Below are 20,476 nucleotides of genomic sequence, written 5' to 3' on the forward strand. Positions count from 1 at the left end.
CACGCACGCGCACGCGCACAGCACTCCCCGGGCGTGAGCTGCAGCGCGGCCGGGTCCGGGGGGGACCGAAGGAGGGACTCACGGAAGGGGAAGAAAAGCTGGTGTCTCACTCCGCAGGCAGCAACCGTGTAGGAAGACGGGGTGAAGGAGGCCCCGCCGCTCGCCCGGGGTCCCGGCTGGCTCTCCGGAGACGCGGGGAGCCGGGGGCGGGGCACGGGTGCACGAGCGCGTCGCGCGCCGCCCGGAAGGCGTAAGCACGGCTCTGGGTGGCAGCGGCGTCTCCGTGGGCGGAGCCCGAGCCCGAGCCGGGAGGGGGATGAGCTGGGGAGCTTGGTGGTGAGGTGACTTTTAGTGATAGTTCGCCTTTCCGGATTGGGGAGGATTACCGGAGCCTGACACTTCCCACCGCCATGGAGACGGCCCTCCGACGGGGAGGGGTGCGGGGCACCGGAGACCTGACCTGCGAAAAGCTACTGCACCTCCCGTCTCTGGGGGCGCGGGGCGGGCGGGGCGGGTGGGTGGGGCGTCGTGCCCCGCCCCGCCCTTATATGGTTGGGGGCGGCCTGGAGCCGGGGCGGGGCGCGCCTCGCGGGAGCTCTCTTCCTCCCGGGCCTGTTCGCCTCTGGCGGGGGGACTGGCCTCTGGAGAAGACGGGGAAGGCCTGGGCTGTGGGGACTTGTTGGGGATTGCGTCTTCGGCGTGTTTTTTCGGCAAAGGCATCCGGAGTTTTCCTGAGTGAACACGGGAATTGAAAGCCTTAAGACACCGTGTTAAAGGGACAGGGAGGAACAGGGAACCTCCTGGCCTGGTGTCCACCTGAGTCCCACCCTAAACGCCCTGGAGGAGCGGGGTGAGCTGGTGGCAGGTTTGCCTGGCTCCCCACCTGCTTTCCCAGGCTGGCCCTGACGCCTTTTCCTGCAGGCTCCTACCGGGCGCAGAGACCGCCCGGAGCCGCCCCGCGGGTCCCGGAGGAGCGGGCGGGAGAGCGCCCCACGTGGTCCCCGCAGGCAGGGACTTGCTGTGGCGGTAACCATGGGAACGGGGGCCGGGCAGCCTGGCGCTCTGCGCAGGCGGGTTGGCTCTGGTTCTCGCCAGCACTGCAAAAATAACTCGGGAATGAGCTACAGCGCCTTGTTTTGGTATAAATTTTAGAGGACTAGGACTCTAGCAGTGGCTGCGAATAACAATGACTCTCAATTTTAGCGTTAGAATGAGGAGTTGTTAGTCTGAAGGATAGGTGGTTCCTGATACAGTATTAAATGCCTAGGTCTTAACTGAGTTAATTTTAGAGATTGAACAGTGATTTTTAGGAGACCCTAGTAATTGGCACGTATAGACCTACTCTACAGGAGTCTAATGAGAAGCACTGTCAAATTCACTTTACAGCTGTTGTAAATGAGCCATCGTCATGAGACGTTCTGTTGAAGTTAATATTTTGTCCTTCATGATATAAGAACTCAAACTTAGAAAAAAAAGCTTTGGACAATTAAATATATTCAATATAGAAGTGATTTTTAAATGCTATTGCATTAAATACAGATGCCGAAACCGGTTTGGCTCAGTGGATAGGTCTGCGGACTGAAAGGTCCCAGGTTCGATTCTGGTCAAGGGCATGTACCTTGGTTGCGGGCACATCCCCAGTAGGGGGTGTGCAGGAGGCAGCTGATTGATGTTTCTCTCTCATGGATGTTTCTAGCTCTCTATCCCTCTCCCTTCCTCTCTGTAAAAAAAAAAAATAAAAAAAAAATCAATAAATGCTATTGCATTAAATACAGACAAATTGGGAGATTTAGTCTTCAAGACTCCTACAAAATGACTTAAATTTTGCTGCTACCTGAAGAAATTTTACTTCCACATTTGGCAGTAATTTGGTTTAACTTGCCTTCAAGCATCCCAAAACTCCATACAATGTAAAGTTCTGAGCAGAATCTCAAATGAGAAATTTTATAAGAATACAGTTTAATATGATTGGTCTGGAAATGTCAGGGCTGCTGCTGCTGAAAGGTTGGCAAGTTTATTACTAAACGGCAGACTTCTTATCTTTAGCATCTTTTGTACCTGTACTATAGATGTGTTAAATTAATATGAGATAATTTATGTAGAAATGCTTTAAAACAATAAAAGCACTACATACATTTTTATATTTATAGTTAGAATGATTGGTCCATTAGCATACGGTACTTGCCAGTAAACTGATTAAGCTGAGATAATTGGGACATAGTGAGAGGCTATTTAGATGATTAGTACCAGGATTAAGGGTGGCACTGTTTCTATGTATGGAAAAAGTCGTTGGAGTTCTTAAACTATTCTCAACTTCCAAATCCTTGCAATTGTATAGGCATCATTTGAAAAATGGAAGTAAAAAAGGTTACTAGCCTATACATACTGAGTTTTGAAAAATATTTGCTTTTTTTATCTAAATATTTTACATTTATGTAAAAGCCCTGATATTCTTTTCAGTTAGGTTTTCTAAACTTATCAAGAAAGATAATCTTCAGGAGCTTAATGCATTCCCAAGGCAGGGGAAGGGGGCAGGCGGAAACCTCTCTCTAATGGAGAAGCTCACTGAAAACCTGGACCTGTCAGCTTTTATTCACTTGAATACACATTTGCTCTTTAGAAATGCACACAGGTAAAGTTTGGTAAACAGTAAAAGGATTACCAGGATAGGGACTTGCCTTCAGCCATTGAGCCCACAGCAGGGCAATATTATGCTGTTTTCAGCCCTGCTGAATATCAAAGTCCATTGGCCTTCTAATGGGACTTTTTGAATAATATGCTAATTACTGTTGGTTGTAGCCTCCTGCATTTCTCCCTTTTTGTTTTCTTAATAAATGTAGAAAGGTGTATGCCATCTGCAGGGCTTGAGTCCTTTTAAGACTTTTCATTCTGCATCTGCAGACTAGAATTAAACATTTAAGAACAAGAATGAAACAGACAATAATGATTATGCTAAAAAGCAAATGTAGGGAGATTCAATGAAAAGGATTTTGTTCTTTTATGTCCATTTTAAAATGCTGCCAGGCATTTAAGGAACTAGTTTGTAGTAGGCTCCTTTCTGGGCCATCAGTTCTTTATGGGTCCCCTTCCCAATCACTGTCCCCAGCAATGATATTCGAGTTCTGGATGGTGGACAAATGGTGGGCAATTACAGTGCAGGTCCGACCTTCTTTGGCTTTGTCCAGGGCAACCTGCACCATTGCACACCTGGTGACTGCTAGCATGGCAAGGTTTCTTCACCATCCCCCAGGTACTCTCTGGACTGTTTCTCCTCTTCATTTCTTATCTTCAGCATGTTGCTTGGGGCTACTGCTATCTGTGGCTCGAGTAGTCTGGTCAGTTCCTCTCTAGGATCAAAGTTGAATGTTCCTTGCACAAATCCACACGGGCTTGGAGTTTTCTGGAAATACCAAAAGTCGACCAAAGGTTAACAAGGGGTCTGGGCCCTTCCATAAACCAGACTCGGGATCTTTCCATTTAAACAAACCATTTTCCTTTGGCTTATTCTAACACCAGTGTGATTCCATAGGTGTCTTGCCATCAGCATTATAAGGGAAACAATTTAAAGTAATTAAGGCTTGATGTAGTTACTTACAGGAGATTTCTCCACTATTCCCCCTTTTTGCTTTTCAAGTTGGGATTTTAGAGGTCTTTGAGGCAGATGTAACATGCAAGGGGGACATTCCTTGATAATCTGTTTTGCCTGCTGCATAATGTTTTGGCAGGCTGATGTAAATGCTGATGAGATTCTGTGGCCTGTTTTAATAAAGTAACTAATTGATTGGCGTATGCATTTCCTTTTGTTAAAGGACCAGGCAGGGTGGTATGAGCCCTGATATGAGTAATATAAAAGGGGAATTGTCTTTGCTGTACAGTTTGCTGTTTAAATAGTATAAATAGACTTTGGTCACTGAGCCATTTTAATTGAGCAGTCTCAATTCTATTTACTAGGCCAGATCATAGGCAGAATCAGAAATAATATTAAGAGGCTCTTGGAAATCCTGCAATACAGCCTTAATAGTTTCTAATTTAATTCTTTGCACAGAAGTATGACTGGTCTGGATGACTTGGTCTGAATTCATTGCATGATAAGCAGCTTTACCATTAGATGAAACAGTTAATGCTCCAGGAATAGGTTCCTGCCTAGTATTTTTTGGTATAATAGTAGGGGTGTAATATAAAACCTGTAGTAATTTGTGTGTGTGTGTGTGTGTTTTTCATAGATAACAACTAAGTTTCTCTGAATATCCACTTAGTCCAATTTGCCAATTTAAATCAGTCTGAAATAAGGTTTATTTTCTAACTTCATTTGTCCTTGGGTATGGATAGTAAATGACACTAACTGAATTTCTGCTATCAGTCTTTGAGTATATTGACATAAGCTTTGTTTGGGAGGCAAAATGCAAATTACTTACTTTTAAGTGTCCTTGGTTTAGGGAAGATAGGATTTACGAGATGGTCCCAAACCACTTGGCATTTATATTTTTTAAATGGTTGCAAACTACTATTTCATGCTGTATTTTCCATCTCACTGCTCAAGTGAGGCAAGCCATAAAATTAGAAAATGATTCTGTAGATCTTTGGATACACTTAATAAAAGCTTTCTTAGGATTTCTAAGTATATTGAATAAATTTTCCATTTTTCTCTTAGAGATTTTTAGATAAAGTCTTAACTAATTAATGTACTTTCCTTTCATATTTCTACTTTTTAAGGCCTAATACATTGACTTTTAATTACAGTTCCTAAATATTTGAAGGGTGTTTCCCTCTGCATTTCCTCCCACAGCAATTTCTAAGCCATATTTAGAGAGTTTCTCTTAAAAACTTTTACTTTCTTTTAAATAGCAACCAACTTGGTTGCCTTTCAGAAAAACCAGTAGGAGAGTGGTATGCTGGACAATACTGCATACATTTCAAGTAAAAGTAACTCTCTTTTTACTTATGGTGTCTCATTAATGGTGAGATTTAATGCTTGAATAATAACTTTTGGTTTACTTTGTAAATAGTAATGAAAGAGATATTAAAATTTCTCTTTTTGTTAGCTTAAATTTACTTCTAAACAGCATTCTTTTTGGCTAGTGCTAATTTGCATATGTATGCAAATTTTACTAGAACCAATTGCTCATAAAATATTGGATTCTCATATAAATAAGTTTATATGAGACCTTGATTATGTTGTGAAAAGCTAACTTATTAAGTAATTAAAGTATGCATCTCTATTGACAAAGTAAAGTAAGTAAACTTATACATTTGACCTATGAAGTACAGATGCCACCCCATCCCCCAGCCTAACTGAAGAGTAGGCTATCTGAGGGCTCCTGTCTTAAAATTCTGCTGCTGGATAATCTGGTTCTGCTTAAGAAGTATTCAGTAACTTTGTCCTGCCCTCCCTTTCCTCATTAACCATTTACTCTGTCCTTGGCAGGGGAGATGAGGGTAGTGGTCCAGCCTTTTTTAAACTTTCCTGAGACTTTATGACCCTTTCACAACTCTTGCAAATAGTTAACTTTAGCACTCATTTCTCTCTGTCAAAACTTTTTTCCATCTCATCACATATATAACCTTCACAAATGTCATACTTTCAAATTAGTCTTCAAACCTTTTTTCTATGTCCTTTAAAAATGCATAACCATACCTTAGACCTTCTATTAAGTATTTCTACTTGAATATTTATTCTTTCTATATATACCTTTAGGAACTTGTATAGACCTTTTTCCTCTTTTTCCTTTAAAATGTATATCCTGGTTCTATTATTAAAACTATACAATATTTAAACCTTAATTTTCCAAAGATAATTAAAAGTAAACAGCCAGAATTTCTTAGATGGACATTTATCAACACACCTTTTGTAATTATTCTAAAAGACATCAATTAAATTTAAACCAGTTTTTATATTAAAAATTTGGTTCAGACTATAGAATTAATCCTTCTTTATAATCGGGCCAATAAAATATTATATCCTAGGTTGAAATTTTACCACACATATTACACATAAGGACTACAATGTATTTTGAACTACTAATTTTTCTAGAGAATATACAAGAATTATTTTTCTCAAAAATGAATTTTTATACTTTATACATTTTGTTATCACAACTATATAATTTCTTCCACCTTAATTTGAAATTTAAACTCTTAGAAGCCTAAAAATTTAGGTGGCAAGTTAAGTACTTAGTATTTCTCAGATTAGTAATATTTTTACATTTTTAGCTATATATTTCAAGTAAAATAGAAGACATATTTAATTAATAGATTCAATTCTATCCTCTAAATATTTCATATGAGGCAAACTCAGATTACTATTTCAGTATTTTGTAATTTTAAAATACCTAGATATTTATTATTTAATTCAGCAAATTCCAAAGTTTTAAGTTACCAAAGACTTTGGAATATTATTTATAGGAATATGAGACTGGTGAAAAGGCAGGGGGAAGAGGGAGTGGGCCTCTTGAATTTAAAACTGTCACATTCTTCTTTTAAGATAACATCTAAGATTACTGCTGTGGCACCTCTACTTTTACAGGGAGAAGGGAGACTGGCCCTTTCCTCTAACAGAGAGTGCAGTCTGTTGGCCTTCCTTCTGTCTTCTTTCAAAAAGTTTCTATTTAGGTCCCTTGCCCATATCTTGATTGGATTGTTTATCTTCCTTTTGTTGAGTTGTATGAGTTCCCTGTAGATGTTGGAGATTAAACCCTTATCAGTGATAACATTTGCAAATATGTTCTCCCACGTAGTGGTCTTTCTTGTTGTTTTGTTGATGGTTTCTTTTGCTGTGCAGAAGTTTTTATTTTGATGTAGTCCCATTTGTTTATTTTCTCATTGCCCTAGGAGCAGTATCAGTGAAGAAGTTCCTTCGGCATATGTCTGAGATTTTGCTGCCTGTAGATTCCTCTAATATTTTTATGGTTTCCCATCTTATATTTAAGTCCTGTATCCATTTTGAGTTTATTTTTGTGTATGGTGTAAGTTGGTGGTCTAGTTTCATTTATTTTGCATGTATCTGTCCAATTTTCCCAACACCATTTATTGAAGAGACTGTCTTGATTCCATTGTATGTTCACGCCTCCTTTGTCAAATATTAATTGGGCATAGTGGTTTAGGTCGATTTCTGGGTTGTCTATTCTATTCCATTGATCTATATGTCTGTTCTTGTGCCAGTACCAGGCTGTTTTGAGAACAGTGGCTTTGTAATACAGCTTGAAATCTGGTATTGAGATCCCACCTACTTTGTTCTTCTTTCTCAGGATTGCTGTGGCTATTCGGTGTCTTTTTTTTTATTCCAGATGAAATTTTGGAGAGTTCGTTCTAGGTCTGTGAAATATGCCGTTGGTATTTTAATGGGGATTGCATTGAATCTATAGATTGCTTTGGGTAGTATGGACATTTTGATGATGTTGACTCTACCAATACATGAACATGGTATGTTCTTCCATCTGTTTATGTCTTCCTCTATCTCTTTTTTCAGTATCCTGTAGTTTTTACCATATAGGTCTTTTACCTCCTTAGTGAAATTTATTCCTAGGTATCTTAGTTTTTTTGGTGTGATGGTAAATGGGATTGCTTTTTTAGTCTCTCTTTCTGTAAGTTCACTATTGGTGTATAGAAATGCCATAGATTTCTTGGCGTTAATTTTGTATCCTGCTACATTTCTGAATTAATTTTTTTAAAATATATTTTATTGATTTTTTACAGAGAGGAAGGGAGAGAAATAGAGAGTTAGAAACATCGATGAGAGAGAAACATCGATCAGCTGCCTCCTGCACAGCCCCTACTGGGGTTGTGCCCTCAACCAAGGTACATGCCCTTGACCAGAATCGAACCTGGGAGCTTTCAGTCCGCAGGCCGACGCTCTATCTACTGAGCCAAACCGGTTTTGGCGTGAATTTATTTATTAAGTCTTAGTTTTTTTGACAGAGTCTTTCGGGTTTTTTATGTACAATATCATGTCATCTGCAAATAAGGACAGCTTTACTTCTTCTTTTCCAATTTGGATGCCTCTTATTTCTTCTTCTTGTCTAATTGCAATAGCTAATACTTCCAGTACTATGTCAAACAGGAGTGGTGAGAGTGGGCATGCCTGTCTTGTTCCTGTTCTTAGGGGAAATGGTTTTAGTTTTTGTCCATTGAGTATGATGTTTGCTGTGGGTTTATCATATATCGCCTTTATGATGTTGAGGTATGAGCCTTCTATTCCCACCTTGTTGAGAGTTTTTATCGAAAAAGGGTGTTGGATTTTGTCAAATGCTTTTTCTGCATCAATTGATATGACTATGTGATATTTGTCTCTCAATTTGTTTATGTGATGTATCACATTTATTGATTTGCAGATATTGTACCATCCTTGCATCCCTAGGATACATCCTGTTTGGTCATGGTGTATGATCTTTCTGATGTACTGCTGGAGCCGATTTGCTAGAATTTTGTTGAGGATTTTGGCATCTATGTTTCTGAGGGATATTGGCCTGTAATTCTCTTTCATTTGGTTTTATTCTATAGCATCTGTGAAGAGATGGGGCTTAGGCCAAGAGGCCACCCAAAATTGGGCGGCGTGTGCCTTCTCTTAAGCTAACCTTTTTCTCTTCTTGGGTATAGAAATCCAGACGCATCCCTAAATTGTGAGAAATGTCTCATATATTCAAATTTCAAATGACTGGACTTGGAAATAAAAATCATGGCAAAAATGAGACTTTTAATAACATTCCCAAGAGCATGAGCGTCCATTTTATAGGATCACCAAAAGACCTAGTAAGTATTGGGCTGGGGCCTTTTTTAGTTACTTCCCTTTGTCTAGGGAATTTTCCTAGAACCTGTTTTATCGGCCACGTCTATCATTTTATATTCTTTCTCTCCATCCCCACATTTTGTTTGCTCTGGGGAAATTTAGTAATGGCCTGGCTATCTACTGTTTCTTTTCTATTAAATTAAATTAAATTAAAGGCATGCTTAATAGACTAACAATAAACAAATTAAACCAAACAATAAAGACAGATAAAACAGCTATCAACAGACAAGCGCCCATAACACATACACAAGATTTAATAAATCAGAGTTCTTCTCATGGATCTTTCAGATGTTTTACATTGCCTGGGACTTACAGCCAGAATGCGGCCTAGAGTTCAGCCTGTTGTTCACAGATCTTATCCTATTCTGCTCTTCATAGCATTGACTGGCGTCTATAGTTGTTTTAGCTAAAATCTGCCTGTCTGGTGTAATAGGGTAATTTTCAGACAAAGCATTAAAGAGTCCTTTTGTAAAAGGACGGTTAGCCCCATTTTCTCTAGCTGTTGAGCCTTTCCACACTAGAGGCGGAGGATCTGGGGCCTTAGGTATTACAGACTTTTGACCCTCAATACGAAGTGGGCATTAATGCAGTTTGAACAAGAGCCCACCTAGTTAAAGATGACCAGGGCACTCGTTTTCCTTGAGCCTGATTTAACAGAGTACATTTTGACACCTTAACTCCTTTATCCTTGAGCATACAAGCTAAAAATTTACAATGATGTTTTTGCCTTTTACTCGAATTCTTCCCCATTATAACCTGGCTGAAATAAAAGATGTTCCTTGTCCACTCCTCCGAAGCTGGTACGGGCTTTGTGCACAGTGAACTCCCCCACCTTTCCGGTGAACATTCCCACCTTTCCGGTGAACTTCCTCACTACACCTTTTTTGTTTTTTTCACTCAGGCGAATCTTTTTCCCCAGATGCCTATTCGGGCACCAGATGCTGCATCCATTTACGACTAGGGTTCAGGATCTGAAGAAGGGGCCATGCACAAATGAAAAACTAGACAAGAAATATGAATTTAGAAGGCATGGGAGCCCAGGCAGAAACCTCTCTCTAGTGGAGAAACTCACTGAAACCCTGGACCTGTCAGCTTTTATTCACTTGAATACACATTTGCCCTTTAGGAATGCATACAGGCATATGAAAGGTAAAGTTTGGTAAACGGTAGAAGGATTATGAGGTTAGGGAATTGCCTTCAGCCATTGAGCCCACAGCAGGGCAATATCATGCTGATTTTCAGCCCTGCTGAATATCAAAGTCCATTGGCCTTCCATTGGGTCTCTTTGCATAATATGCTAATTACTGTTGGTTTTAGCCTCTGGCAAGATTATTCTAAAGTACTTTATTAGGGTTTCAAAAAAGGTCAGTAAGTTAATGTTAATATATATTACCCACCTATCCTATAAACTACAGAATACTTTTGACTATTGACTAGTAGATTATAAGCTAACATCCAAATTTATTTCCCAATAAGTTTAAATAAAGGCAAATAATGTAGTTTCCAGTGCATCGTAAAATGTCATTTTACAATATCTATCACTCTTAAATGTTGAATGTAATTAAATATTATAGTATTTAGATACCCATCATCTATTTTTTAAAAAGTGAACTAGCTTTTTGATAGTCAAAGTTTCACATTGTATTGCTATTCTATCACCTGTAGCAGTGGTTCCCAGTTAGGGACTGTTGCCTCTGGATTGATATTTGGCAATATGTGGAGTAATTTTGGTCTTAACAAGGGTGTGGGGTGGGGACTACTGGCATGTATTGTTAAGAGTCCAGGGATATTGCAAAACAACAATAATTAACCAGCCGAAAATGTCAACATTGCTGCACTATTGAGAAACGCTGACCTACAGAATTCTACTCTTATGTAGTACTAGAGGCCCTGTGCATGGGGGGGTGTCCACTCAGCCCAGCCTGCACCCTCTCCAATCCGGGACCCCTCGGGGATGTCCGACTGCCAGTTTAGGCCCTATCCTGGGGATCGGGTCTAAACTGGCAGTCGTACATCCCTCTTACAATCTGGGACCGCTGGCTCCTAACTGGTCACCTGCCTGCCTGCCTGATCACCCCTAACTGCCCCCTTTCAGCCTGATCACCCATAACCGCCTCTGCCTGCTGGCCTGATCGCCCCTCACTCCCCCCGCCCCCCGCCACTGGCCTGGTCACCTCTTACTGCACCCACTGCTGGCCTGGTCACCCCAACTGCCCCCCTGCCGGCCTGGTCACCCCACGCAGCCTGCTGTTCAGTTGTTTGGTTGTCCCTCACTAACCGCCCTGCCAACCTTGTCGTCTCACGCAGCCTGCTGTTCATTCGTTTGGTCATTCCTCACTAACACCCCTGCCAGCCTTGTTGCTCCACGCAGTCTCCTATTCAGTCATTACTGTTACTGTGACGGCATCCCGGATAATTTACATATTCCTCTATTACTAGTATAGATGGTTTTAGGAATGAAAGCCTTATTGGTTATCATTCTTTCATACAGCAGTGTGTGTATTTAAGTTTATTGCATATCTTGTGGTCATAATATTCTAAAAGTTAAGCCAATTCAGCAGATCAAAATATAAATATCACAATTTTCAGTTATTATAAAAAGTAATATTTTATTAAATGTATTTCTTAATGAGATTGGGCTTTTCATCACTTTTCTTTAGTTGGCATGGATGGATATTTTTATTGCTAGAATTTGACAGAATTTAATTTTGCTGGAAGCAAAGATCAACAAGTAGTTAACATATAAATGCGAGAAGTCCGTCAGAAGGCTGATGGACTTTGATATTCAGCAAGGGCTGAGAATCAGCATTGTATTATCCTACTGCTGTCTGAAGGCAATCCCCTAATCTGATAATCCTTTATTGTTTACCAAACCTTACCAATGATGTCTCTCTGCTTTGCTAAAGGCCAAATGTGTATTCTAGTAAATAAAATGCTATAGGTCTGGACATTCAGGTATCCACTCCACTAGAGAGTAGATCTCCTCCTGGTTCTCCCATGCCTTCTAAATTTATATTTCTGTTTAATAGATCCATTTGAGTGTGGCCCCTTCTCCAGATCCTGAATCATCGCTGCAAGCGGTTGAGGCAAACATCAATTCTTTTTCTCTTTTTTTTTTTAGACATGTAATGTCAGAAGCCAATTTCAGCATGTCATAATTGCAAGAGTTTTGTCAAAAGGTTGGTGAAGTTTGGGGGGCTCAACAAGGGTGAGCTACATATGTAGTTTACCTGTTGGAACGGCTGCAAAGGCACTTCCCCCAAACCTGAATAGGATTGTTAACTGCCAGACAGCTCAGGGCATCTCATTCTACACGTTATTGCCTCCTGTTGGCAAAACACCTGAATAGCTGTAGGTTATTCCCCAATCTGACAATGCTTCTGTACCCTACCCTTTGAAACTCTACCCTTTGAAGTATATTATCTCCACCTTGCCTTAGGACAAATTGTGTTAATGAAAAGCACTGGGTTCTGAGTCAAGGGGTAGTCTTTAGCTCCTTTAGCTGAAGCTCCTCTGACCCCCAATGCCTTTCAAAACTATCGTCTTTGGACTCCTTATTGAATCTGCGCATCAGCCTTTCTCCAGATTGCTGAACCCTTCGTAATGCTGGGACAAGAACACCAACATTAATGGCCGCCCGAACTGGGGCTTGAACCCTGGAAACACCAACATTAATGGCGTGCTTCTGGAGAAAGAAGGATTCGTCTGAGCGGAAACAACACCAGTGATGGTGGTTAAGATTAACTATGTGTAGAGCCCATGTCAGCTTCAGAACCCCGTGGATCCGCAAGTGCGTGAGTTATACTTTGTGTTTAAGTCAGATTATTATGGGGAAAAATTTGGTCAAAGGCAAAATTATAAAGAAATTGGAATATCAAAAGGTACTTTTTAAAATCAGGCTACAAAAAGAATGTTGTGGTCATCTTTAATGTAGTTTCTTGTTCAAATTAAAATCCTAATTTGTTTTGAAAATCTAAAATCTGTAATAAGAAAAATGAAACCCCGCTGCCAAAACTGCCTCTGGTGCGGAGAGTTTCAAAGGTGGCTGGAGAGGGCAGAGCTATCAGCTCTCCCGAAACAAGACTACTTAAAGCTTTATTTAAAAACTAGAGGCCCGGTGCACGAAATTCATGCACGGGGGTCCCTCAGCCCAACCTGCAACCTCTACAATCCAGGAGCTCTCAGAGGATATCCTACTGATGGCTTAGGCCCACTCCCCATGGTTCTCTGCTCTCTGCGGAGCCTGGAGGTTTCCCTGCAGCCATGGAGATGAAGCCCCCATGTCCTGCTGTCGCTCTCTGCCCGCTGCCGCCATGTGCCATGTGAAGGAAGCCCCAATGTCCTGCAGTGTGCTCTGTCTGCCGGGCCTGGGGGCTTCCCAGACACGGACACACTAAGGAAGCTCCCATGCCCTGTTGTCCAGGTTCTGTCTTCAGGGCCTGGGGGTGTTCCCACCACCACTGCCCACTAAGGAAGCCCCCAAGCCCTGCTGTCTGGGCTCTGTCTGCCATGTCTGGGGACTTCCCTGCCACTGCCGCACTAAGGAAGCTGCCATGCCTGGCTTTGCAGTGCCTGGCGGCTTCCCGGCTGCCGAGATCAGGAAGCCGCCATGCCCTGCTCTGCTGGCACTGGAGTCTTCTCGCATCAGCGACCAACGGGAAGACTCCAGGCCCTGCCCTCCATGGGCTCCATGTGCGCAGGGCCTGGCGTCTTCCCGATCGCCGTGGCGACCAATGGGAATACGCCAGGCCCTGCCCTCCACAGGCTCCGTGTCTAATTTATAGAAAAGATTCCTTTATTAACCTTTGGTCAAGAATATTTTGTATATTTCCAGAAAACTCCAAGCCCCTGTGGATTCCTGCAACAATGGATACCAGAGAGGAATTGACAGGACTGCTGCAGCCACAGAAATAGCAGTGGCCCCGAAGAACAAAGGAGAAACAGTACAGAAGTGAAAATAATGAAGATGCCTTGTCATGCTAGCAGTCAGCAGCTGTGCATCGCTGCAGGTTGCCCAGGACCAAACCAGAGAGGGTCAGACCTGCTTTGCCACCATTTGTCTACCATCCAGAACTGAAATATCATTGCTGACATGTACACATGAGGAACTGTTGGACATTGAAATTGGGACTCAAAGAACTGTTGGCCCAGAAAGAAACTGACTACAGGCTAATTCCTTTAATGCCTGACAGCAATTTAAAGGGACTTGATAGAACTCTGTCCTTTCCATTGAATTTAAAAATTTTAAAACATACATTCTTGTTTAATTTAAAAAATCAAAAAGGGTGAGATGCCGGAAGCCAGTTTCAGCATGTCATAATTGCAAGAGTTTTGTAAAAAGGTTGAAGCTAGTGGGGCTCAACAAGGGTGAGCCACATATGTAGTTTACCTGTTGGAACGGCTGCAAAGGCACTTCCCCCAAACCTGAATAGGATTGTTAACTGCCAGACAGCTCAGGGCATCTCAGTCTACATGTTATTGCCTCCTGTTGGCCAAACACCTGAACAGCTGTAGGTTATTCCCCAATCTGACAATGCTTCTGTACCCTACCCTTTGAAACCCTACCCTTTGAAGTGTATTATCTCCACCTTGCCTTAGGACAAATTGTGTTAATAAGAAGCACTGGGTTCTGAGTCAAGGGGTAGTCTTGAGCTTCTTTAGCTGAAGCTCCTCTGACTCCCATTGCCTTTCAACACTACCTTTCGTCTTTGGACTCCTTATTGAATCTATGCGCAGCTCCTTTCTCCAGATTGCTGAACCCTTCGTAATGCTGGGACAAGAACCCCGGCAATGTAAAGGGCAAAATATTTTGTTCACTTAATTTGGAAATAATAAAAATGTTAATATAGCAATATGGTTCAGTTATTTTTATTCCTTCTGAGTAATATGCTATAAAACATTTACTGACAGTGATCTATCAGAATATTCCTAATGACATTAAGTTCTCCAGTTTAGTTTGGTTTAGAGGCACAATATTAAAATCCCAACTTGAAAAATAATTTCTTACCTAGTCATTAATTTTCTCAGTATAGACTGTTTAGTACATTTGCAGTTATGTTCTAGAATGATGCACCATATTAACCCTTTGCACTCGCTTGCTTTTTTCTTGATTCCTTTATTCTACTCGGGATTTAATTTTTTAAATACCCCAGATTTTACAAAGTGTGGCAGTAGAATAAAAAACGAGTTTATTTTCACACAAACTTATTTATTTGGATTTTTATTATATTTCAAATTATTGATACAGTCAAAGAGTATAAAAAGAGCTGCTACCGAGGCTAACCGTGTCGAGTCACACTCAACATCCGAATACAAAAGGTTAATATTCAGGATAGGTAAGAGATAGACTTTTAATAAAGGCCAGAAGGGCAAATCTCAGTATTTGTAAGTACTCAAAAGAGTGTTTGATTTAAGACAGTGGTTATTTATTAGTACTTGTTGGATGGGTGAATGGATGAACAGTTAAAAGAATGGACACTTTAGAATTAAATCCTATATAATAAAAGGCTAATATGCAAATCGACCAAACAGCAGAACGACCAGTCACTATGATGCACACTGACCACCAGGGGGCAGACACTCAACACAGGAGCTGCCCCCGGTGGTCAGTGCGCTCCCACAGAGGGGAGCACTGCTCAGCCAGAAGCCGGGCTCAGGGCTGGTGAGTGCAGCAATGGTGGTGGGAGCCTTTCCTGCCTCCGCAGCAGCACTAAGGATGTCCCACTGCTGGCTTAGGCCCAACATCCCCCTAGGGCTCCCAGACTTCGAGAGAGCACAGAATGGGATGAAAGACCACCCCCCCCCCTTTAGTGCACAAATTTCATGCACCGGGTCTCTAGTCTTACCTAATAATAGACAAACATGTAATTGACTGTACCTCCGCTAAAACCACAGCCCATCAGGAGTATGTAAATTAACCCTACAAAGTAGGTGGGTTAATTTGCATATGCAGGCACAGAGTGGCCGGGTGAGGCAGGGCACCTGCTATGAGGGCGAGGGGGAGCAGAGGGAGCTACAGGACTTGGCAGCTCCCAGGCGGCCCGGGAAGGGGGACTTGGCTGCTCCCAGGGGGGCCCAGGAGGGGCACTTGGCGGCTCCCAGGCAGCCAGGAGTGAACCCAGGGGAAGGAAGACCTATTCTTGCACGAATATCATGCAACGGGCCTCTAGTATTATTATAATAATCAAGCTAGAAATGACAGGTGATAGCAGGGAAGCTGGTGAGAAATGGTGCATTCTGGCTATATTCTGAAGACATACCTAACTGAATTTACTCAAAATTCGGATGTAAAGAAGGGGACGCATCATCTGTCACAGCATGGTTTTTGTCTTAAATTATTTGAAGAAATACTGTTTACTAAGATGGGGGTCAGATTAATGCAAATTAAATGTAACTACATCATTATAATCCATGATTTATATTAATTCAGGTAACATTGCAATGTTATATAGAGTTTTTCACCTTGGCTATGTTAATCCAAGGAGACACATTTTTCTCTTAGTAAATTTTTAAAACTTTTGGGGTTTTTCCAATTTGTTTCATCAGACAAAATAATATACACCAAGACAAAAAATTAACACCATTTCAATGAGAGAATATGAAAAGTTAATAAAAATCTCTACACCTGTGTATATTAACATTATTAGCTACTTTATGGGTTGGCATGCATACTGACAGTGCCTCTTATTCAGTTCTACCCAAGTATAAAATTTGAGGGTGTGGGTTCAGAGTCCAGGGGCAGAAACAGATATGTACATATCAACTTTATTACATTTTGTGATAAATATTGAGATATAAGCAAATATTAAAGGAAAATAAACAAGGAAGAAATTCCTGTTTCTTCCGACATTATCTTTGCATTGAAAGCACTTCTCTCAGGAGAATAAATTGTGTGCACTAGGACAAATTTTGTTTCTCCTTTGACAGCCTATTTTCTTCTTAAGCTTCACATTCCTATGTCTCCTACCTCTACAAATCTACTGTTTTGTGCACATGGTGTTCCTGCCATCTCTGCTGGATAATGGCAGCTGCAGCACACTGCTACTCTGTTCTCAGAGAACTGCAGCTGCCACTTTTGGAAGAAAAGCATTCTTCTGGGTAATTAAAGCTCACACTTTTTTCTCAGTAAGGTATCTTTAACAGAATCCTTTCATGGACACCACACATATATATAATTTAGAGGCCCGGAGCACGGAATTCATGAATGGGGGTGTGTGTGTCCCTCAGCCCATCTTGCACCCCCTCCAATCTGGGATCCCTCTCACAATCCAGGACTACTGGCTCCCAACTGCTTGCCTGCCTGATTGCCCCTAACCGCTTCTGCCTGCCAGCCTCATCATTCCCTAACCACTCCCCTGCCAGCCTGATCAATGCCTAATTGCTCCCCTGTGGGCACAATTGTTCCTACCTGCCCTCCCCTGCCAGCCTGGTTACCCTAATTGCCCTCCCCTGCCGGCCTGGTCGCCCCTAACTTCCCTTCCTTGCCAGCCTGGTTGCCCCTAATTGCCCTCCCCTGCCGGCCTGGTTGCCCCTAACTGTCCTCCCCTGCAGGCCTGGTTGACCCCAACTACCCTCCCCTGATGGCCTGGTCACCCCTAACTGCCCTCCCTTGTCAGCCTGGTTGCCCCAACTGCCCTCCCCTGCAGGCCTGGTCTCCCCCAACTGCCCTCCCCTGTTGGCTTGGTCACCCCTAACTGCCCTCCCTTGCCAGCCTGGTCGCCCCCAACTGCCCTCCCCTGTTGGCTTGGTCACCCCTAACTGCCCTCCCTTGCCAGCCTGGTCACCCCCAACTGCCCTCCCCTGCAGGCCTAGTCACCCCCAACTGCCCTCCCCTGCAGGCCTGGTCACCCATAACTGCCCTCCCCTGCAGGCCTGGTCACCCCCAATTGCCCTCCCCTGCAGGCCTGGTCACCCCCAACTGCCCTCCCCTGCCAGCCATCTTGTGGTGGCCATCTTGTGTCCACATGGGGACAGCCATCTTTGACCACATGGGGGTGGCCATCTTCTGTGTTGGGAGTGATGGTCAATTTACATATTATCTCTTTATTATGTAGAAAGAGTGGCCATTTTCTTCAGCCTAATGGCTGTGCCAGTTATAAAGATTAGCCACAACTCAGGAAGGTCATCCCATGTTTTGTACTTAGTATATAATATGTGTGGTATAACATATAAAATATATACTATAATAAATAATAATATATATTTAGTGTATACAACTGTATGGTTGAGTTATAGTGATTTGTTTTTTCTTTAAAAAGGGGCTCGTAAACCCTGTAGGTAAATAAGCAATAATTACCATTTGGGGAAACTAAAGATTCCAACATGTGGGGGGTGTGCATGTGCAGGAGAGGGTAACCTACACCCACAAGGAATTCTCTGACACCAGCTTTGTATTCTATAATTTAACTCAATTCTGACACTACCCAAAGATAGCATCAGATTGCACATGTTAAGGGCTCAGTCCCACAACAAAGCCTTTTATTTCAGAGGACAATCACAAGCCCTGGGTCCTGTACTTCTGGCCAACCAACTATATATCAGGTTCCCATGACCCCCTCCTCAAGCAGGTTAAGGAGTGGGTCTTATAAGACTGCACCCCCACCACCTTCAGAAGCCATTCAGAATCCCAGATTATCATCTTTTTGTCTCACAGAACCCTCCTTGGGTTTGGTTAATTTGCTACAGCAGCTCACAGATCTCAGAGAAACATTTCACTTACTAGATTACTTTGATCACTAATTGTAAAGGATATGACTCAGGATCAGGCAGATAGAAGAGATGCTTAGGGCAAGCTATGAGAAAAGGGTTTAGAGCTTTCCTGATGCCCCTGAGCATGCTGCTCTCCCCCTCTCTCCAACAACCCAGAAGCCTCTGACCCCCATCTGTTTGTTTTTTTTTTTGTTTTGTTTTGTTTTGTTTTGTTTGGGTTTTTTTATAAAAGCTTCATTACATAGGCACGATCGATTAAATTATTGGGCATTGGTGATTGATTATACCTCCATCCCATCTCAATTCTCCTCTGCTCTCCCTTCATCAAGGAGTAGGGCTGAAAGTTTAGACCCTTGATTCAAGTTTGGTTCCCCTGGCAACATGCCCCCATCCTTAAGTGCTTTCCAAAAGTCTCCTTGTTAACATAAACCCAGTTTTGGTGAAAGGGGCATGTTATATGACTGGACACCCACTTCACCTTTATGGCCCTGAAGCCATTTCAGGAACTGAGAACAAGAGACCAAAATATTAAAGATGCTCCCATTGCTTTTATTGGTCATAAAATTGTAAAGGTTCTGGGAGCTGAGAGCCAGGAACTTTTGGATGAAGACCAAGTTTTCTTATTATAAACTAGTGGCCCAGTGCATGAAATTTGTGCATGGGGAGGGGTTTCCTCAGTCCAACCTGTACTCTCTCCAATCGGGGACCTCTTGGGGGATCCGACTGCCGGTTTAGGCCCGATCTCTCAATCTGGGACTGATGGCTCCTAACTGCTCACCTGCCTGCCTGCCTGATCACCCCTAACTGTCTCTGCCTGCCTGATTGCCCCTAACCCCTCTGCCTGCCTGCCTGATTGCCCCTATTCTCTCTGCCTGCCTGCCTGATTTCCCCTAACTACCTCTGCCTGCTGGCCTGATTGCCCCTAACTGCCCTCCCTTGCTGGCCTGATCTCACCCCCAACTGCTCTCCCCTGCTATCCTGATCTCGCCCCCAACACCTCTCCCCTGCTGGCCTGATCACCCCCAACTGCCCTCCCCTGCCGGCCTGACCTCATCCCCAACATCCCTTCCCTGCCTGTCCTGATCTTTCCCCCAACTGCTCTCCCCTGCTGGCCTGATTTTGCCCCCAATTGCTCTCCCCTGCTGGCCTGATCACCACCAACTGCCCTCCCCTGCCGGCCTGACCTCATCCCCAACATCCCTTCCCTGCCAGCCTGATCGCCCCTAACTGCCTCTTCCTGCCTGATCACCCCTAACTGCCCTAACCTGCTTGCCTGATCTCGCCCCCAACTGCCCTCCCCTGCAGGCCTGATCTCACCCCCAACTGCTCTCCTCTGCTGGCCAATTTGGTTCTGATTGGTCGGTTTCTATGTCAGCATCAAAAGCTCCACCTCCTAGGCAGTCATTGGCTCCTTACAGTTCACCCATATTTGGTTCTGATTGGTCAGTTTCTATGCCAGTCAGCATCAAAAGCTCTGCCTTCTAAGCAGCTATTGTCTACTCACAGTTCACCCAGATTTAGTTCTGATTGGTCGGTTTCTATGCCAGTCAGCGCCTAAAGCTCCACCTCCTAGGCAGCAATTGGCTCCTCATGCTTCACCCAGGTTTGGTTCTGATTGGTCAGTTTCTATGCCAGTCAGCATCTCTGGGCCTATAAACAGGGCCTGATCAGAAAGGTGGGGCTGATCAGCATCTCCAGTGGAGGCATGGAGAGAAATGGAGGTGTGGTTGCTGGCCCAGCCCGGAGAGAAAGAGAGAGGCAAGTACTGTTCAACAGCTGCCACACAGGCTACCGATCAGACCCTGCTTCTCTCTTCAGGTCTCTCTCCGGGCCTGATTCGCAGCCCCCTCAGCAGTCAGTGCTGGGTCACTGCGCCTGCAGCTGCAGCAGTCGGTGCTGAGTCGCCATGGCAACCCAGAGCTGACTGCAGGACTGACTTCCAGTTGGTCGAGCCTCTGGTCATGATGGACCCAGGGTTTTTATATA

The 20,476-nt window shown here is 43.2% G+C and overlaps 1 long non-coding RNA gene across 4 annotated transcripts; it reads left to right on the forward strand.

Moving 5' to 3' along the window:
• The first annotated feature begins 8 nt into the window (after positions 1-8).
• LOC129148622 (uncharacterized) lies at positions 9-14,634 on the forward strand. Of its 4 annotated transcripts, XR_008555619.1 has the most exons (5): positions 9-250; positions 8,593-8,745; positions 11,904-11,961; positions 12,357-12,572; positions 13,617-14,634. It is a non-coding gene; the product is annotated as an uncharacterized LOC129148622 (long non-coding RNA). The 4 variants fall into 4 exon arrangements; XR_008555620.1 differs by lacking the exon at positions 11,904-11,961; XR_008555621.1 differs by lacking the exon at positions 8,593-8,745.
• The last annotated feature ends 5,842 nt before the right edge of the window (positions 14,635-20,476 follow it).

This window comes from Eptesicus fuscus, chromosome 3 (genome assembly GCF_027574615.1).
Source record: "Eptesicus fuscus isolate TK198812 chromosome 3, DD_ASM_mEF_20220401, whole genome shotgun sequence".
In the NCBI taxonomy this organism is placed as follows: domain Eukaryota; kingdom Metazoa; phylum Chordata; class Mammalia; order Chiroptera; family Vespertilionidae; genus Eptesicus; species Eptesicus fuscus.